Consider the following 19,729-nt stretch of genomic DNA (forward strand, 5'->3'; position numbering starts at 1 on the left):
AGCCATGATATACACTTTTTCTTTTTCACACATTTACAGTGACTTTTTCTCCCCCCCCTCCCTCCTCCCAAGCCACCCCCCCACCCCCCCCCTCTCATCCATTTTAGGTATACAATCTAGGTTGCATTAATTCAGTCAGACAATGTTGTCATTCAACAAAAATACACCAGAAATTCTACAGAGTCCATTCTTTTCTTTCCTTCTCCTTCCATCAACTTAGGTAATGTTTGTCCCCGGTAGGTTTTCGCTATTGTATTTAATGTAAGGCTCCCATACTTGTTCGAATATTTCAATATTATTTCTTAAACTATATGTTATTTTTTCTAATGGAATACATTTATTCATTTCTATATACCATTGTTGTATTTTCAAATTATCTTCCAATTTCCAGGTTGACATAATACATTTTTTTGCTACGGCTAGGGCTATCTTAACAAATCTTTTTTGTGCATCTTCCAAGTCAATTCCAAATTCTTTATTTTTTATGTTACTTAGGAGAAAGATCTCTGGATTCTTTGGTATGTTGTTTTCTGTTATTTTATTTAATATCTGATTGAGATCATCCCAAAATTTTTCTACTCTCTCACATGTCCAGATTGCATGAATTGTTGTTCCCCTTTCTTTTTTTACATCGAAAACATCTATCAGATACTGTTGGGTCCCATTTATTTAACTTTTGCGGTGTAATGTATAGTCTGTGTAACCAATTATATTGTATCATACGCAGCCTCGTATTTATTGTATTTCTCATCGTTCCAGAACATAATTTCTCCCATGTTTCCTTTTTTATCTTTATATTTAAATCTTGTTCCCATTTTTGTTTAGTTTTACCATTTGTTTCCTCATTCTCCTTTTCTTGCAGTTTAATATACATATTTGTTATAAATCTTTTGATTAACATTGTATCTGTAATCACATATTCAAGGTTACTTCCCTCTGGTAAACTCAAATTGCTTCCTAATTTATCTTTCAAGTAGGATCTCAGTTGGTAATATGCCAGCGCTGTATCTCCAGTTATATTGTACTTATCTCTCATTTGTTCAAAGGATAAGAATCTACTTCCTGAAAAACAATTTTCTATTCTTTTAATCCCTTTTTTTTCCCATTTTCTAAAGGAAAGGTTGTCTATTGTAAAAGGGAGTAGCTTGTTTTGCGTCAATATTAGTTTTGGTAATTGATAATTTGTTTTATTTCTTTCTACATGAATCTTCTTCCATATATTGAGGAGATGGTGTAATACTGGAGAAATTCTATGTTGTACCAATTTTTCGTCCCATTTATATAATATGTGTTCAGGTATCTTTTCCCCTATTTTATCTAATTCTAATCTCGTCCAGTCTGGTTTTTCCCTTGTTTGATAAAAATCTGATAGGTACCTTAATTGTGCGGCTCTATAATAATTTTTGAAGTTTGGCAATTGTAAGCCTCCTTGTTTATACCATTCTGTTAATTTATCTAGTGCTATCCTCGGTTTCCCCCCTCTCCATAAAAATTTCTTTATTATTTTCTTTAACTCTTTGAAGAATTTTTCTGTCAGTTGTACTGGCAATGCCTGAATTAAGTATAGTATCCTTGGAAAAATGTTCATTTTAATACAGTTTATCCTTCCTATCAGTGTTAGTGGTAGCTCTTTCCAATGCTCTAAATCGTCCTGTAATTTTTTCATTAGTGGATTGTAATTGAGTTTATATAATTGGCCTAGATTTTTGTTTATTTGTACACCTAGGTATCTTATTGCCTGCATTTGCCATCTGAATGGGGATTCCTTCTTAAATTTTGAGAAATCCGGGTTATTCATAGGCATTGCTTCACTTTTATTTACGTTTATCTTGTATCCCGACACTTCTCCATATTCCTTCAATTTCTTATATAGTTCTTTTATTGATAGTTCTGGTTCTGTTAAGTACACTATCACATCATCCGCAAATAGACTGATTTTATATTCCCTGTCTTTTATTTTTATTCCTTTTATATTATTATCTATTCTTATCAATTCTGCTAGTGGTTCTATAGCTAGCACAAACAATAACGGTGATAGTGACCTGCTTAAGTTAAATTGCTTTGATACATGTCCATTTACTGTCACTTTCGCTAACGGTCCCTTATATAATGCTTTAATCCAATTAATATACTTCTCCGGTAAACTGAATTTTTGCAATACTTTGAACAAGTAATTCCATTCTACTCTGTCGAAGGCCTTCTCTGCGTCTAAAGCAACTGCTACTGCAGGTGCTTTATTTCCTTCTACTGCATGAATTAAGTTAATAAGTTTACAAATATTGTCTGTTATGCGTCTTTTTTTGATAAATTCAGTTTGGTCTAAATTTACAATTTTCGGTACCTGTTCTGCTAATCTGTTTGCTAATAGTTTAGCTATTATCTTATAATCTGTGTTTAGCAGAGATATTGGTCTATATGACGCTGGTGAGAGTGGATCTTTCCCTTGTTTTAGTATCACTGTAATTATTGCTGTTTTACGTGAATCTGGTAAGTTTTGTGTCTCTTCAATCTGGTTGATTACATCCAGGAGGGGCGGTATTAATAGATCTTTAAATGTTTTGTAGAATTCTATTGGGAGTCCATCCTCTCCTGGTGTCTTATTATTTGGTAATTTTTTTATTATCTCTTGTATTTCTACTGTTCCAAATGGTTCTGTTAATTTATTTTGTTCCTCTATTTGTAGTTTTGGTAGTTCAATTTTAGTCAAAAATTCATCTATTTTCCCTTCTTTTCCTTCGTTTTCAGTTCGGTATAATTGTTCATAGAATTCTATGAAGTTTTCCTTAATTTCTTTTGGATTATATGTAATTTGTTTGTCTTTTTTCCTTGTTGCCAATACCATTTTCTTAGTTTGCTCTGTCTTAAGCTGCCATGCTAAGATTTTGTGTGTTTTTTCACCTAGTTCATAATATTTCTGTTTTGTCTTCATTATATTCTTCTCCACCTTATATGTTTGTAATGTTTCATATTTTATTTTTTTATCCGCCAATTCTCTTCTTTTGGTTGTATCTTCCTTTATTGCTAATTTTTTTTCTATGTTTACTATTTCCCTTTCCAACTGCTCTGTTTCCTGATTATAGTCCTTCTTCAACTTGGTTGCATAACTTATTATTTGTCCTTTCATTGCGTCCCATATTATGAACTTATCTTCCACTGATTCCGCATTTACTTCAAAGTACATTTTTAATTGTTTTTCAATAAATTCTCTAAAATCCTGTCTTTTAAGTAGCATGGGGTTTAATCTCCATCTATACATTCTTGGAGGGATGTCCTCTAGCTTTACTGTCAGTATTAAGGGTGAATGGTCCGATAGCATTCTCGCTTTATATTCTGTTTTTCTTACTCTATTCTGCATACTAGCTGATAACAAAAATAGGTCTATTCTTGAGTATGTTTTATGTCTAGTCGAGTAGTATGAGTATTCCTTTTCTTTTGGGTTTTGTTTCCTCCATATGTCCACAAGTTTCATTTCTTGCATTGATTTAATTATAAATTTGGTTACTTTGTTCTTCCTGTTAATGTTTTTCCCCGTTTTATCCATATTTGGATCCAAATTCAGATTGAAATCCCCTCCTATTAGTATGTTCCCTTGCGTATTAGCTACCTTCAAAAAGATATCTTGCATAAACTTTTGATCTTCTTCGTTAGGTGAATATATATATTTTTTTCTTTTTCTTTGGCTTGGCTTCGCGGACGAAGATTTATGGAGGGGGTAAAAAGTCCACGTCAGCTGCAGGCTCGTTTGTGGCTGACAAGTCCGATTAAGTAGATTCCAAAGCTCCGAATATATCTGACATTTTATCATAACCTATCTCCCTGCTGGATCTATTATTTCCTCTTCTATTTTAAATGGCACATTTTTGCTAATTAATATAGCCACTCCTCTTGCTTTTGAATTATACGATGCTGCTGTTACATGTCCTACCCAATCTCTCTTTAATTTCTTGTGCTCCAATTCAGTTAAGTGTGTTTCTTGGACAAATGCTATATCTATTTTTTCCTTTTTCAGTAAATTTAGTAGTTTCTTCCTTTTAATTTGGTTATGTATTCCATTAATATTTAAAGTCATATAGTTCAGCGTAGCCATTTTATATTTTGTTTATCTTCTCTTTCCGTTTTTCCATCATTACCTTTCCTCCTTTTCCATTTCTGTTTTCTTATTTTCAACTCTTTACCAGACAACATTCCTACAACATCCAACATTTTCCTTATTCTCCTATTTCTATCTTCTTTATCCCCAATCTCCCCTTCCCCTCCTGAGTTGTCCTTTATCCCTTGTCGGACAACCACATCTCCCCTCTCCATTTGGATTTGCGAATCCACTCGCAAGCGTCAACTGATTTTGCAGTGACCGCTCTTTTCCCCCACCCAGCCCCCCCAGAAAAGATTTCACTTTTCATATGTCACAAAGGTCACTCTTTTAATTCCTTCCTTATTCTCTCTATTCCATTACCTTCCCTTATTAATTCTTGTCTATACTATCTATGTTTTCCTCTAATTACAGATACTTTCACGTATGCCCATTGTCTCTATTCACTCTTATACCTCTTTACCCGCATACATATCAATCGTGGTCATTTTTACCCTCATTACCCGTCTTCATCCCTCAGTCTATTTTTGTCTTTACCCACATACATATCAATCGTGATCATTTTTACTCTCATTACCCGTCTTCATCCCTCAGTCTATTTTTGTAATTGTTCTGCAAATTTTCGTGCTTCTTCTGGATCCGAGAACAGTCTGTTTTGTTGTCCTGGAATAAATATTTTCAATACCGCAGGATGCTTCAGTGTAAATTTATACCCTTTCTTCCATAAAATCGCCTTTGCTGTATTGAACTCTTTTCTCTTCTTTAGGAGTTCAAAACTTATATCTGGATAAATGAAGATTTTTTGCCCTTTATACTCCAGTGGTTTGTTGCCCTCTCTTACTTTTTGCATTGTCTTCTCCAGTACCTTTTCTCTTGTAGTATATCTTAGGAATTTTACTACAATAGATCTTGGTTTTTGTTGTGGTTGTGGTTTAGAGGCCAATGCTCTATGTGCCCTTTCTATTTCCATTTCTTGCTGTAGTTCTGGACATCCTAGGGTCTTAGGGATCCACTCTTTTATAAACTCCCTCATATTCTTGCCTTCTTCATCTTCCTTAAGGCCCACTATCTTTATGTTATTTCTTCTGTTATAATTTTCCATTATATCTATTTTTTGAGCTATTAGTTCTTGTGTCTCTTTAGTTTTTTTATTAGATTCCTCCAATTTCTTTTTTAAGTCTTCTACCTCCATTTCTGCTGCTACTGCCCGTTCTTCCATCTTGTCCATTTTTTTCCCCATTTCTGTTAAGGTCATATCTATTTTATTCACTTTCTCTTCTGTGTTGTTTATTCTTCTTCTTAAATCATTGAATTCCTGTGTTTGCAATTCTTTAAATGACTCCATGTATCCTCTAACAAGAGCAAGTATATCCTTTACCTTGCCTTTCCCTTTATCTATTTCACTGTATTCTTCCTCTTCTTCTTCCTCTGGGTTGGCCATCTGTTGTTTCTTTGTTGCCCTTTCCTTCTCTTCTTTCTTGTTTCCATTGTCTTCTGTGGTCTCTTCTTGCTGCAGGTGTTCTGCAGCTGTCGTTGCCGGCTGTGGAGATCGACTCCCCAGCTGGTCCCCCCTCCCGTCGGTGTGTTTTTTTTCATGCGCATTTGCGCACTTTTACTCGGCTCTGTGAGCCATTGTTGTAGTTCTTTTTCTACCAACCTGAGGTAGTGGGCTCCTCTCTCCACAGCGGGCCTCTTCGGACAGGTAAGGCCTTCACCTTTTTCCTCCGTTGTCTTCTCTTCCTCTCTTCTTACCGTTGATTTTGATTTTTCTTCTTTTGTCTCCATCTTCTTTCCACCTTTATACTCACTTTTCTTTAACTTGTATTTCTGTGCCTTTGTATTTTCTCTTGTTTTTCCCGACTTTTCTGGAGAGGGCTGGAGTTCACCGTCCGGCCACTACTCCATCACGTGACTCCCCCTACAGTAGATATTCTTCATGTCTTCGATTGTGAAGACCTATTGAAAATATTTAGAATTGTGCTGGTGTAACAGAGTTAAAAATGCACTTTATTAATTCCTATTCCCAACTCGTATTTGCATATTATATTTATCATTTAATGATTTTGTACTTGTGAATTTTATCTCAATGAACTGTTTTATTTATTTCCTGTAGAAATAAATTTGCTATGCAACACCTCTTCTGTCCCTCCTAAACTTCCGTGGCCCTTCCCCTCCTACTCCTCACATTGATGCTCAGCACTGCTGCAGGTAAGTTATAAGGAAAATGCTACTGCACCATTTTGTGGGTTTCTTTGGCAAATGAAGTGTCTATGTTGTCAGTCTTACTGTGTTTGTTCATTGTTAATATTATTACGTTGGTACGGCTGGTTTTGTATTGTTTTGACTGTTAATGTAAGTTTTGTGGCTGTTTTCATTTAGCCCTTTTTGGTGCAACTGTATTATGGAAGGTCATGTGACCAACATAGCGTCACATAGATTTCTTAGTGTAAATTCTGTTATTTTGTATGCTTAGGAGCAGAGGTGCAAGAAGAAAGACCAGAAGGCAATTGATGTGTTATATTGTCTTCTGCAGATATTAATTTTCCTTTGTTAAATGTTATAATTTTTGTTGTCTCTGTTTAGACACTTATCCCCATGCAGTTTTTTTTAAACTTGCCCACTGGGTGGCACTGTTTTCACTTTTGTATATAGTTTTTCATTGTTTGAGAAGATTTGTTGTAACTTAGTTGAAGTGTTTTCCTGTCAATCTGAATAGCTCTCGGCTAATATTTGGTACTCTGAGTTGAGTACACTTTGAAATGTTTAAATAAAGCTTCTGTGTACAATTTGAAAAAATGAATGAAAAAAATTACAGTGCCATTCTGCACTGCTGAGGGATTAGAGGTGCAGGAAGAAAGACCAGAAGGCAATTGATGTGTTATATTGTTTTCTGCAGGGAGCAAATAAATGCTAGAAAACAATTCTTTGAGTCATCACTTTTTATATGCCCTATCTAAGCCTGTTACACTAGCCTATTCCAAAGTTATAAAATTACATTGATATAAATTGTTAAAATTTCAGTTAATTTTTTGTAGCACCTTCTGAACCAGCAAATTCTACCACCTGGAAAGACTTGGGCAACAATTGTGATGCAATATTACAAGCTGCAGACCTTCTTCCAAGTAAAACACTCCAAAAAGTTTGCCAAAATAACTTATAAAGGGAAAACACATTCTGTTTGTTATTCTGTCCTGACTTTGAAATTAATTGCTGTCTTTCATGGGAATGCCTTTTCTCACAAAGACTACAAAAGTTCAAGAAAATGGCTCTCCATTTCTCATCAGTTCCAGAAGGGTTATCAGTGCTGGCCTCCAGGATAACAGATAGAGCCCACATGAGGATATAAATGGGTTAAATGAGTGGGCAAGAAGTTGCCAGCTGACATATATTTGAAGGAAATGTGAGGCTATGCAATTTGAAAGGAAGAATAATAAAACAAAAGATTATTTAAAACATGTCAGATTACAAGTTGTTACATTGCAAAGGGATTCAGGTTACCCAGTCCATGAAATACAGGAAGTTACCTTGCGAGTGCCTCCAGTAGTAAATCTCAAAATTCTGTAGACACTGTGATTGAAGTAAAAAATACCAAGTGCTGGAGAAGCTCAGAAGGTCAAACAGTGTCCTTTATAAAGAAAAGGTAAAAATACATAACACATGTTTTGGGCTTGAGCCCTTCATCAAGGCATGAGAGGACTCCAACAGGCATCCGGACAAAATATAGGTGGCGGTGAAGGGAGAGGTTGGAAAAGGAAAGGACCGGACAACAGCAATCAGGGGAGGAGGGATGGCTGGGTGGGTGAGGGGAAAGAGATGGTAAAACTGGAAAGACTGGAAAAGGGGAGGAGGCCACAAAGAGAATACCAGATGCAAGTGCCTCCAGTAAGTAGGAAAACTAATGTATTTTTTTAATTGCAAGGAGTGGAGGATAAAAGTAGGGACATTTTACTGTGTAAGATTACACTTGGAGTTTTGTATGCAATTTTGATCTACATATTTAATGAAGGATGGGTATATTTGCTTTGGAGGTGGTGCAAAGATTCACTTGGTTTGCCCCTCAGTGGGTATTTTGTTGAGTATGAAGTAAGATTGTACATTTCACCAAAACCAAGGACCTGATTGTTGACTTCTGGAATGGAAGACCAGAGGTATACAATCCAGTGATCAATTGGGGGAGGGGTGGGGCGTGGTGAGAGTCAGAGGTGGAAAAGGTGAGCAAATATTAAGTTCTTGGGAGTCACTATCTTGGAGGATCTTTCCTGGACCCAACACACTAATGGCATTATGAAGAATGCACGTCATCACCTCTTCTTCATCAGGAGTTTGTGAAGGTTTGGTATGACATTAGAAACCGTGGAAAATTTGTACAGAATTGTGGTGGAAAGTGCCCTCTCCCATCTGTGCCATGTACCAAAGTCGTCAAGGTGTTTGAACATTTGTTACATTCAGAATAATTTTTTTTTTAAACTATGAAAATAAAGAAAGATAAAAATCTACTACATTAGAAAACACAACTTCCAGTAAAATACTTAAATAACTGAAAACACTAAACAGATCATAACAATGAAAAGAAAAAAAGCCATTCTTATTTTTTTTGCACGGCCAGGTTTAATTTAACACAAGAGCAGGTTTCCAAGTTTTTACTGCTGTGAATCTCAGCAAGGTCCTCCACATGACATCCAGCAGTGGGACATAGACAAGAAATGCCTAGAGAACCTTGACCAGCAAGTCTGTATCTCCCGCATTCACAAAGCAAACACATAGCATCCGGGACTCTGAAATGGGCTAGCTGTTCTCAGGTAAAACCTAGACCTATAGAACCGCAAGAGAAAATAATTCACAAAGTTTCCACTATAAAAAACCACAAGGAGGAGCAAAGGGACCATGCTGGAAAATAATCTAAAGTGCTGTGTTTTCTTTTTGCTACAAATCATTTCATATTTTCTTTGGGAATTTACAATAATAATAATATTGTTCAAAGAGGCAGAGTATCAAAACCCAATGCTATCCATTGTATTTTGAATCATATAATTGAATTTAAAATATCTGTTATCTTTTTTCATTAAAACTAATTCCAAACTTGAATGCACGTCCATGTTCCAAGCTGTTTTCTGATGTCAGGTGGATTAAAATTATGTAAATAGATACATTTATTCAATTGTTAGGATTAATACTTGTAGCTTGGTATTCGTTGACATGCCATGGAATATCAACACACCCTTACCCAAACTCAACAACATCCGTGTTAAATGTGTCAAGTACTCATTAAGGACCTCCTCTGGATCCATGCCAAAAGTTTGTCCTTTGCCCTGGAGGGGAACATGATCTTTCCCAAACTACCCTCCTGCTCTTAAATACAGGTAAGTGTTTAATGAAAGGCTCATTTGGTTTTTTGGATGAATGCAACAATTCTTGGAGATGTGTGGAAGAAGAGTTATTTCAAGTATCCTGGCCAATATTTATCTTTTGGTCAGTAAAATAGATTAGTCATTATCAAATTTGTTTGTGGGACTCATTTATAGCTGAAATGGAATGGAACTTAAATCAAAATGGATTATTGATTGGTTGTGTTGGTACCATGATAGCATGAACTTTGCTCTATGGCCTTTAAGGAATTTCTTAGCATTACTTAGATTGGGAATATGTTTTTGATTCTTCCAGGAGAGATCTAACTATTGAAAGATTTAGGATGGGACAAATATACTAGACCAGTTGATCTATCCTTTCATGTTTGTACATCAAAGAAATGTGTTGATTAATATGTCAGAATTGAACACTACCAGATTGTAGGATGCATTGAATATAAATTTTTAAATTCTAATTCCTTTTGAGCATCACAGAGGCACAATTAAATGTAGTTGTTAAAAGGATATGCTTCAATTTTTATTTCACAACAGAGATGAGTTTCTTGAAATATTTAACACTCCATGTCATCAAAACCAAGGAACTGATTGTGGATTTCAGGAGGGTAAAAGCCTAAGTGTGTGATCCAGTGATCATTGGGGGATCAGAGGTGGAGAGGGTGAACAAATTTAAATTCCAGTGAGTTACTATTTCAAAGGACCTTTCCCGGAACTAAGAAATGTCATTATGAAGAAAGCATCTTAGTGCCTCCGCTTTCTCAGGAGTTTGCGGAAGTTTGATATGACATTGAAAACCTTTTACAGATGTGCAATGTTGACTGGCTGCACCATGGCTTGGTATGGGGTCACCAATACATCTGAGCAGAAAGCCCTCTGAAAGTTAGTGGACACATCACAGGCAAAACTCTCCACACCATCGAGAAAATCTACAAGGAGCACTGCCATTGGAGATCAGCAGCAATTATCAAAGATCCACTGCACCCAAGACATGCTCTGTTGTTGCTGCTGGCATCAGGAAAGAAGTATACAAAAGCCACAAAATGTACCACTAGGTTCAGGAAGAGCTGCTATCCCCTCCACCATCATACTCCTAAACCACACTCATTTAAGGACTCTCACTTTGCATATTATTTATTGAACATTTATTTCCTATATTGTACATCTTTTTGCACTTCCTTCTTATTTACATTTTTCTCTTTTGTTTATGTATCTTTTCTTGTTTTTGGACTACCTATGAGTCGCAATTCGTGCCTGGCTTGCAGGAAAAAGAATCTCAAGATTGTATGTGATATAACATTTTTTGATATAATTACATGACAATAAAAAGAAGCTTTGAACTTTTGGTATTTCTAATCACTCACAATTTTCTAACCATCTGCCCTCCGTATTTGGATTGATAATCTGTTCAAATTAAAATTCTCAATACATCTTTCCCTTTGCCCTTAACACACAAGCACATTTTCCTCTTACACAAGTTTTAATTAATAAGAACATTACCTTTCCAACAATTCAGTTTAAATATTGATTTACTGAACAATGAACTTTTGTGCTTTTTTTGCAATTGACAAATGAGATCTGAATAATTCTACACTTTCTTGTCACAAGGTGCTCTCATGACATTTTGCAGTCCTTCCAAATGAAGCTGCTGTTTCTAAACCTGCTCTTGATTCCATGTTATTCAGCAGTTGACTCTGTTATTGAATGCTAATTAAAAAGACAGGGAACATTTTGTCTTAAGATACTAATAGTCAATGCATGCATAAGTATTGGTCCCTTCTTGTATTCACCTCTGCACATTCAGATAAATTAAAGAGCATTGCTAGTGATTAAAGACAGAGATCTTCCAAATAATATTCTTAAAAGATTGTATTTCTACAGTATTGATGTTGCAGTTTTTACAGCATGGGGATATTTTGCCAGTTATCTATAAACTTCTGGAATTTGACAAGTGTCTTTACTTAGTTCAGATATATCAGAGTTTATTAAATTATAATTGTACTTGGCTGTACAGTTTTGTGAAATCAGCTGGTTATTTTTAGTAACAATGAAGTTCAGCATTAAAAACAAGAGGGATGTCAGAAGGATTCCTGTGACCCAGTATGTGGAAAGGTTGGCTAGAGGAGAGGCTATGCTGGGCAATGAACCTACTCGGGTGACAGGTCTCTCAGTGGGCAAGCATTTCAGACCTTTAGCATCATGACGGACAAGGATGGGGTCTGACAAAACGGGAAAATGTTTAATTGTGGAACTTGGGAAAGTAAATTGGGAACAGATGTGTTCAGGGAAATGCACAGCAGAAAGTGGAGGAGGATTTGGAATCACTTGCACTGGCTTCTGAATGGGTTTGTTCCACTGAGACAGGGAGGGGATGGTGGTGCAATGGAACCATGGTTGACAAGAGAGGTGGAACAGTTCATCAAAAGGAGGAAGGTTTAGGAAACAAAAATCAGGCAGGACTCATATTAAAAGGTAACCTGGAAGGAACCTGATAAAGGGCTTCGAAAAGTTGGAAGTGGACATGAAAAGGCCTTTGTAAGTCAGATTAATGAAAGCCTTGAGGTGTTCTACACATTCATGAAGAACAGGAGGATGACTGAGTAAGGGTAGGATCTGCCTGGAGTCAGAGTGATGGAAGGTCATTAATTTATACTTTGCTTCACTGTTCACCAGGAGAGGGACCTTGATGAATGGGAGGCAAATGTGTGATTAGTTCAGGCAAATGTGCTGGAGCACGATGAGGTTAAGAGGTAGTGTCGAAGCTTCTGAACAGGCTTTTTTCTTGTTGCAACTTAGTGCTCCTTTCTCTCCAAAATTAACCTTTTTAAAGAATTATACCCATCCCTGATTTTGGTAAGACGTTCTTGCCTCTACATTGAATAGAATAGCACTGTTTTTGTGTAGTACAGTGCTAGGTGATTGAATTTTGATACTTTTCTGAGTAAGTCATGACAGTTAGCTCAATATATCTGCTATGCAGTTTTTAAAATTAAAATGGCGCATCCAAGCATGGTATTTGTCCCCTTGGACATGCACTCATTGAACAAATGATTCAGTGCTTCTTCAGACTACTAGCAATCAAGTTTAATGTGTTTCCTGATATAGAAAAATGGTTGGCCACTCAGAACAATGTTTTCATGCATTCCATTTTCCTGCCATTAAGACACTTAAAGTGCTACTCAATGACTTAGCACATACTTCTGCAGTCATTTCCAGACAACTCAAGAGGTAACAGGAAAATGGACAGTAACTTTCCACTGGTCCATTGCCAATTCTGAATGGAGTTAAACAGGAAAGTCTGCATTTGCTGTGATTGTAGTGAATTACTCAGAAATACTGGAGAAGCTCAGCAGGTCGCATGGAGGAATGGAGGCAGGGGAAAGGGAAAGAGACCTGCAAATATTAAGTCTAGGCCCTCTCCAACCAGATCACATTAACTTGCTCAGTTTCTGTTAATCCCCTCCCCAAGTCTCTCTCTTCCCCATCCCTCTCTCTCATTTCCTCGAGCTCCCTTCCCCTTCAGATAACTCCCTCTATCAATTCTCAGCTTTTTTTCCTTCTACCTTTTTGCCTATTGCCATCTATGACCTCTTACTTGTTGGCCTGTGCTCCTCCGCCTGCCCCCCTCACCTTTTTATTCAGGCATTTACCTGCTTTCTACTTGTACCTTGATGAAAGGCTCTGGCTGAAATGTTGATTAATTTTTTTTTGAATATTTTATTTTGAGAATTTTCAATCAGTGGGCAGTCAAAACAAAGAATAATCAAAAAAATCAATACCAATAAATATTAACAAAATAATACAAAATATCGATCCGCATGTCGATATTAAAGTGAGAAAAAAGAGTCAATATGTGATTTCATTATTATAAAGAAAAAAAATTAGATTTTAATACTACGTCCATGTTGAACTATATGGAGAAAAAGTATAGAAAAATAATAGAAAGAAAGAAGAACAAAATAAGAGGAACCCTCCCCTCCCCCAAAGAAACATGAAGAAAAAGTAAGTCAAAGAAAAGATTGGCTTCACCGAGGATAAACCTCACTCCCATCAAGGGACAAATAACCTGATTTATCTAGGGTCCTTTGGCTAAAATCACTGCTGGGGGTGGGAAAAGAGACAAGAGTGGAGAGGGGGGAATTGTTAAAGATTTACCCTGATGTACCTAAGATATGAATTCCATATTCTTAAAAATACATCATACTTGTTTCTGAGGTTATAGGTGATCTTCTTCAGGAGAACACAATTATGCATTTCTATCTTCCAGTGGGCTCAACCTAGTTGGGAATGAGATTTCCAAGTAACTGCTATGCATTCCCTCATCATTGCTGAAGCGAGCTTAATAAATTTTAATTGATATTTTGACAGCTTCATTTTAGATCTTATATCTTCTAAATTCCACAATAAAAAGAATTCAGGTGACTGGGGGGTATCGAATTCCAGTAATTTCTTCCAGGTTGATTACTTTTTACTTCCTAAAGATGCGCCGTGGCCTGCTGAGTTTATCCAGTACGTTTGAGTATTCCAATTTTCCACATTACCTCTTTATTATGCGTGCTTCTCTGGAGATCCTGCTGGTTTGCTGTTTGAGCTGGACCTGCAGGAGAGCCTTACAGACTTCAAAAGAGAAAAGGCTTTGGTGCCATCTGCAGCCCAATCATCAATAGTAGCTTGCTGCACCTGGTTCAATGATTGAGGTCCACCACTCCCAGAGAGGAAAAGGAAGAAAGAAGAACCAAGCTGACCAAATATCACAGATGAATTACTGATACTTACTGAGAAATCAAGTGACCTAAAGTTGTAGAATTCAACACTGTTTCCAGAATGCTGCAATATGTCCAAATGGAAGATGAGGTAAACCCCTCAAGCTTAAATTGGCCATTTGTGGCTATGCAGGAGGGAACAGACCAATTTGACAAAGTGAGAATGGGATTGAGAACTGGCAGATCAAGAGCAGGGGTGTGAATCTCCACAGGCAGGATACCATCATACCCCCTTCATTAAATCACTGGCTTTGTGAGTGGACCCTTAACACCATCCCAGAGCAAAATCTAGCCCAGCACAAGAAAGAAGACCATTCAGGTAGTCATACAGCAGAGAACAGGTCCTTCTGCCCAACTGGTCCATGCTGACTAATTTGGCATTCTTGGATAATTTTATTTGCCTAAATTTGGACCTTATTTCCTCCAAACCCCTCCTTTCCATAAATCTATCCAAATGCCTTTTGAATGTCATTTTTGTGCCCATTTCTACAGTTTCCTGTGGCAGCTCATTCCAGATACTCGGAGGGGGGAGGGGGGGGGGAAGTAACCTCTCTGATCCTTCCAAACTCTCTCCCCTCCACCTTCAACCTATGCCCTCTAGTTTCAGAATCATCTACCCTGGGGAAAATTTTACTTTATCCCTTCCCCTTATGGTTTTATAAATGTCTATTAGATTACCCCTCAGCCTTCTTATCTCTTGGTTATAAAGTCCCAGACCATCCAACCTCTCTCCAAATCTCATATTATCCAATCCGGGCAACATCCTAGTGATGCTATTCTGCATCCTTTCCAATTTATTGATGTCTTTCTCATAGCTGAGTGATCAGAACTGCACATGGTTCTCTAAGTGTAGTCTCACCAATTTGTACAACTAGATCATGATGTCTCAGCTTTTGCACCCTACGGCAGTATGCTGAACACCTTCACCATCTTATACTTGTGAGTTGTCACTTTCAAGGAAGTATACACCTTTACCCATAGACAACTCTATTTTACAACACTCTCCTGGGCCATACCATTCACTATGCAATTCCTGCTGCAGTTTTATTTATCAAGATGCAAAACCTCAAAATTATCAGAGTTAAATTCCATTTGGAAAAGTAAAAGATGAAAATCTGTAGACACTGTGGTTGAAATAAAAACACAACACGAGAGAAACTCAGCTGACAAATTCCATTTGCCAAACCTTGGCCCACCTATTTAACTGATCTAGATCCTGTCAAAAACTTAAATAGCTTTCTTCACTCTCCAATGCCCCAATAATTTTGTGGTCATCTGAAAATTCACCAGTCAGGCTCATTCAAATTAACTACGTTGCCATTCAAATTGTTAAAAGAGATGACATACAGCAGTGGATCCAGTATTGGCGTCTGTGGCAGATCACCAGAGACAATAAGAAAAATATCCTTCCACTAGTTCTCTTTGCTTCCTTCTACCAGATGGACTTGCTCATCTTGGATTCAAAGTGATTTAACCTTCCAGACAAACCTGCCAAATGAAAAGACACCAAGGTCTTAGGAGCAGATGAAATCCCTGCTGAAATACAGAAACACAGTGGAGAAGGACTCCTGACCCAATCCAGGATTTAATTTCCTCATCAAGAAAGAGAAAAGCCTACTTGGAGATCTCACAGGCATTGTAACTGCACATAAAACAGTTACGATTGTAGTAATTATATCGGAGAGTTTTCCTCAGTTATCATCTCACAGTTGCTGAAGAACTAATTCCAGAATCACAGTGTGATTCTGGAGTCTCAAGAAGTACAACAGAAATCTTCACTACATAACAAATCAAAGAAAAATGTGGGAAGAACAACCATTGAACATGGTTTATAATGGATAAATCCATAAGATAAAGGAATAGAAGTAGAAGTAGATCATTCGGCCTGTCGAGTCTTATCTTATGGATCATGAGCTGATCCATTCTCCCACTGAGCCCCACTCCCCTGCCATCTCCCCATAACTTTTTGATGCACTGACTATTCAGATGCCTATTGATCTCTGCCTTTAATACACCCAACAACCTGGATTATGGAGAATCCTTCTCAAATTTCATTGTCTATCATGGATCTTGTTCATTATCATTCTCCTTCTGCTCCATGACTCTTCTCCAATGGATCCACTGTGGATGCAATGCTGGTTAAGACCAGGGACATACAAACGGTCTTGACAATCTTCCTCACCTTTAATAAACTGCTTACAAGAGTGGAATTAGTCCACGGGGACATGAAATAATGTTCAACCTCTGTGGCAACCATTCCAGAATCCGTTTACAGATGATGGTTATGTGTGTCCTCTCTTTGGACTCCAAGCTATTGTTGGTATGCTCACTGAAATATATCAAAAAATGCTTAACATTTGGAGGGTAAGGGTTCTTCACTAACCTGCTCTTGGGTTAACACACCACTACATTCCCCCGCACCTAATTCCTAATCAATCAAGGTTGACAATGTAACCAAATGAGAAGAACTTCTACTGAACATCAAATTCAGGCAACCATAGATCATTGTTTAACGATAAACTCATCAATAATTTAATTGCCATGGTTTAAGAAGATGACACGGCATCCTCTTGAGTATCATTAGGGATGAACAATAAATATTGATCTTGCTCTGAATGAATAACAAAAGAAATAATCTTATCTGTGTAGCCTGGTAACAGACTGCCATATCTTTATGTTGTTTCAAGATTATTAGATTTTTTTTATCCATGCAGAAGAGAAGAAGTAAACTCTGTCAGCGTTTTGGGCTCCAAGAATAGTTTAGGTTAATATTTTTCAACAGTTACTGCTGCCTAAATTCTTAGAAATGCATGCAATTCCAATTAATCTTTTGATTTTTCTCAAAACCTGAACCTTTGCACATATTTTTAGTTATCCTTTTTATCTTTGCAGTAAATAATGAAAGCAAATTGCTTATACAAATCTGGCAAATTAATCATAAGGAAATCATACATTTGTTTACATTTCTGTGTTTCCCATCATAATGTTTAATTATCTTTTTTAATTAGTTGATTAAAACCCTTATTCCTTTTTGCAGGAAGCCCACTTTTCATTTAGAATCCTGATCCTTTGTTTTCATTCGTAGATCATTTTCTTCTCATGACTCTTTCTCTGCCTTGGTTTAGCTTTGTTGTGTAACATCTTTATTTTTAATGGAGGCTGGTTACTCATCCCAAGATGTAACTCTTCCTTGACATTCTTGTAAACTGTTATATTGGTTAATATTTCCTTCAATTTTATTGTATTTTCTCTCTCTTTAGTTTGCAGTGCTTTTATTCATTGTTAATTCTTTGATTGAACAATGCAGTCCCTAATTATTTTGCTAATTTTGTTGACTTTGTGGTTCATTGCTTAGAACAAAGTGTTCACGTTTGTTTGCAAGGCTTCCTATGTACTGACTGGAATATGTACTTCCATTTTTTATTTAAACCCTTTCAAAAATTGTTTTTACTTCCACAGTCTGGAGAATTGTGCTATCAAGTACCAGAAGTAATAAACATGTTTCTACGAAAATAAGATTAATACTCTCATATTTCCTGGTTTCTCTTGAAATTAATCATCATATTTAGATGATAATCAAACAATGTCTTTTGCTAGATTGTTTCTGGAATTTGAAATATCAACCTGAGAATGTTCTGTTTTATGAAGTCAAAGTTCTCTGTGACTGGTAGTCAAACTCATCCCACTTTCTCCAAATCAAAGGAGTAGCCATGGGTACCTGCATGGATCCCAGCTACGCTGGCCTGTTTGCAGGTTTTGTGGAGCAATCCATGCTGCAAGCCTATACAGGCAAAACCCCTCATCTCTTCCTCCAGTATATCGACGATGACATCAGGGCTGTCTCATGCACCCACGATGAGCTTGCCAACTTCATCCACTTTGCTGCTAACTTCCACCCATCTCAAACTCATCTGGTCCATCTCCTGGATCTCTCTGTCTCCATCTCAGGAGACAAGCTGGCCACAAACATACACTAAAAACCCTCCAACTTCCATAAATACCTGGACTACACCTCCTCACACCCTATCCCCTGCAAGGATTTTATCCCTTTCTCTCAATTTATCTGTCTCCTCTGCGTCTGTTCCCAAGATGGGGTCTTCCAAAATATCTGCCTTCCACAAATGTGCCTTCTCCTTCACCACCATAGTCTCTGCCCTCACCCACATCTCCTCAATCTCCTGCTCATCTTCCCTGACCCCTCTTCCCCCAGATGCAACAAACATAGAATCCCCTTCATCCACACCTACCACTGCACCAGCCTCTGCATTCAACACATTATCCACTGGAATTTCCAGCACTTACTACAGGATCCCATCACCAGACACTTTTTTTTCCTTTTCCTCCCCTCTCTGCTTTCTACAGGGACCGCTCCCTCCATGATTCCCTTGTGCAATTCTCCCTCACCACCCTTCACATCCCTGGCACCTTCCCCTGTGCCTGCAGGAGGTGCACCATGGTCTGGGCCTTTCAAATGAAGCAACACTGCTCTTGTATATCCCGAGGATTTACTAACTGCATATGGTGCTCCCTTTGTGGCATTCTCTACATCAGAGAGACCGGTTGCAGACTGGGAGATCACTTTTGCTCTGCACCACCATTCCATTCATAACCATAGTGACCTCCCAGTGGCCAACCATTTCAATTCCCGAGTCACACTCCCATGCTCACATGTTTGTCCATGGCCTTGTGTACTATCCCACGCTGACCACCCACAGATTGGAGGAATAATACTTTACTTTCCGTCTGGGAACTCTCCAGTCATATGGCATTAACATTGACTTTACTGCCTTCCACTAAACCTGTTTGCCTTTTCTTTCCTCTCCCCCTTTTTCTGTCTTTCCAGTTCAGTCACCCAGTCATCCTCCTCCCCCTCATCACTGCTGCTCCCTCTCTCCCTTCTCCACCTATCGTCTCCTGCCTTTGCCAACCCCAAACACTCTTTTGTTTGGACACCTGCCAGCATTTTCTCATACTTCAATGAAGCCTCAAGCCTGAAATGTCAGTTATGTATCTTTATCTTTGCTACTTCAAAAGTATATGATGCTTTAAATCTTCTTGTAAGTCAATGATCTCCATTTTTTTTCCTTTGAAAAATGATTAAATTGTTCTGATGGGAAATCCACCTCTAACTTGATTCTAAAACAGGCATGGAAAGATAGAAAATTTGATTAATACAGCATTGACTTTAAATTAAAGTCAAATTAAATCTTGTGAACAATGCTTTGCATTCCAAGCAGAATATTGAAGTCAGATGATAGTTTTCTTTTAATTCACGCTGTGAATGTACATTGGAGCAAATTGTTAAATGATAATCTGCTGCATCTCGATGTTTTGAAGTTTTAATTTGTTGAAGTTTATGAAGATCTCTTCAGCGTGGAAAATTAATTGGATTGTTTTGGAGAATTATATCAGTTTGATGCTTTAGGCAATCATGATTAGAACACATTCATGGTTCTAGATCCCACTAGATCAGTTGATAATTAAATAGTGGCCTCTTGTTAGATAGCTTCAGGAAT

This window comes from Narcine bancroftii, chromosome 7 (genome assembly GCF_036971445.1).
Source record: "Narcine bancroftii isolate sNarBan1 chromosome 7, sNarBan1.hap1, whole genome shotgun sequence".
Taxonomy (NCBI): Eukaryota; Metazoa; Chordata; class Chondrichthyes; order Torpediniformes; family Narcinidae; genus Narcine; species Narcine bancroftii.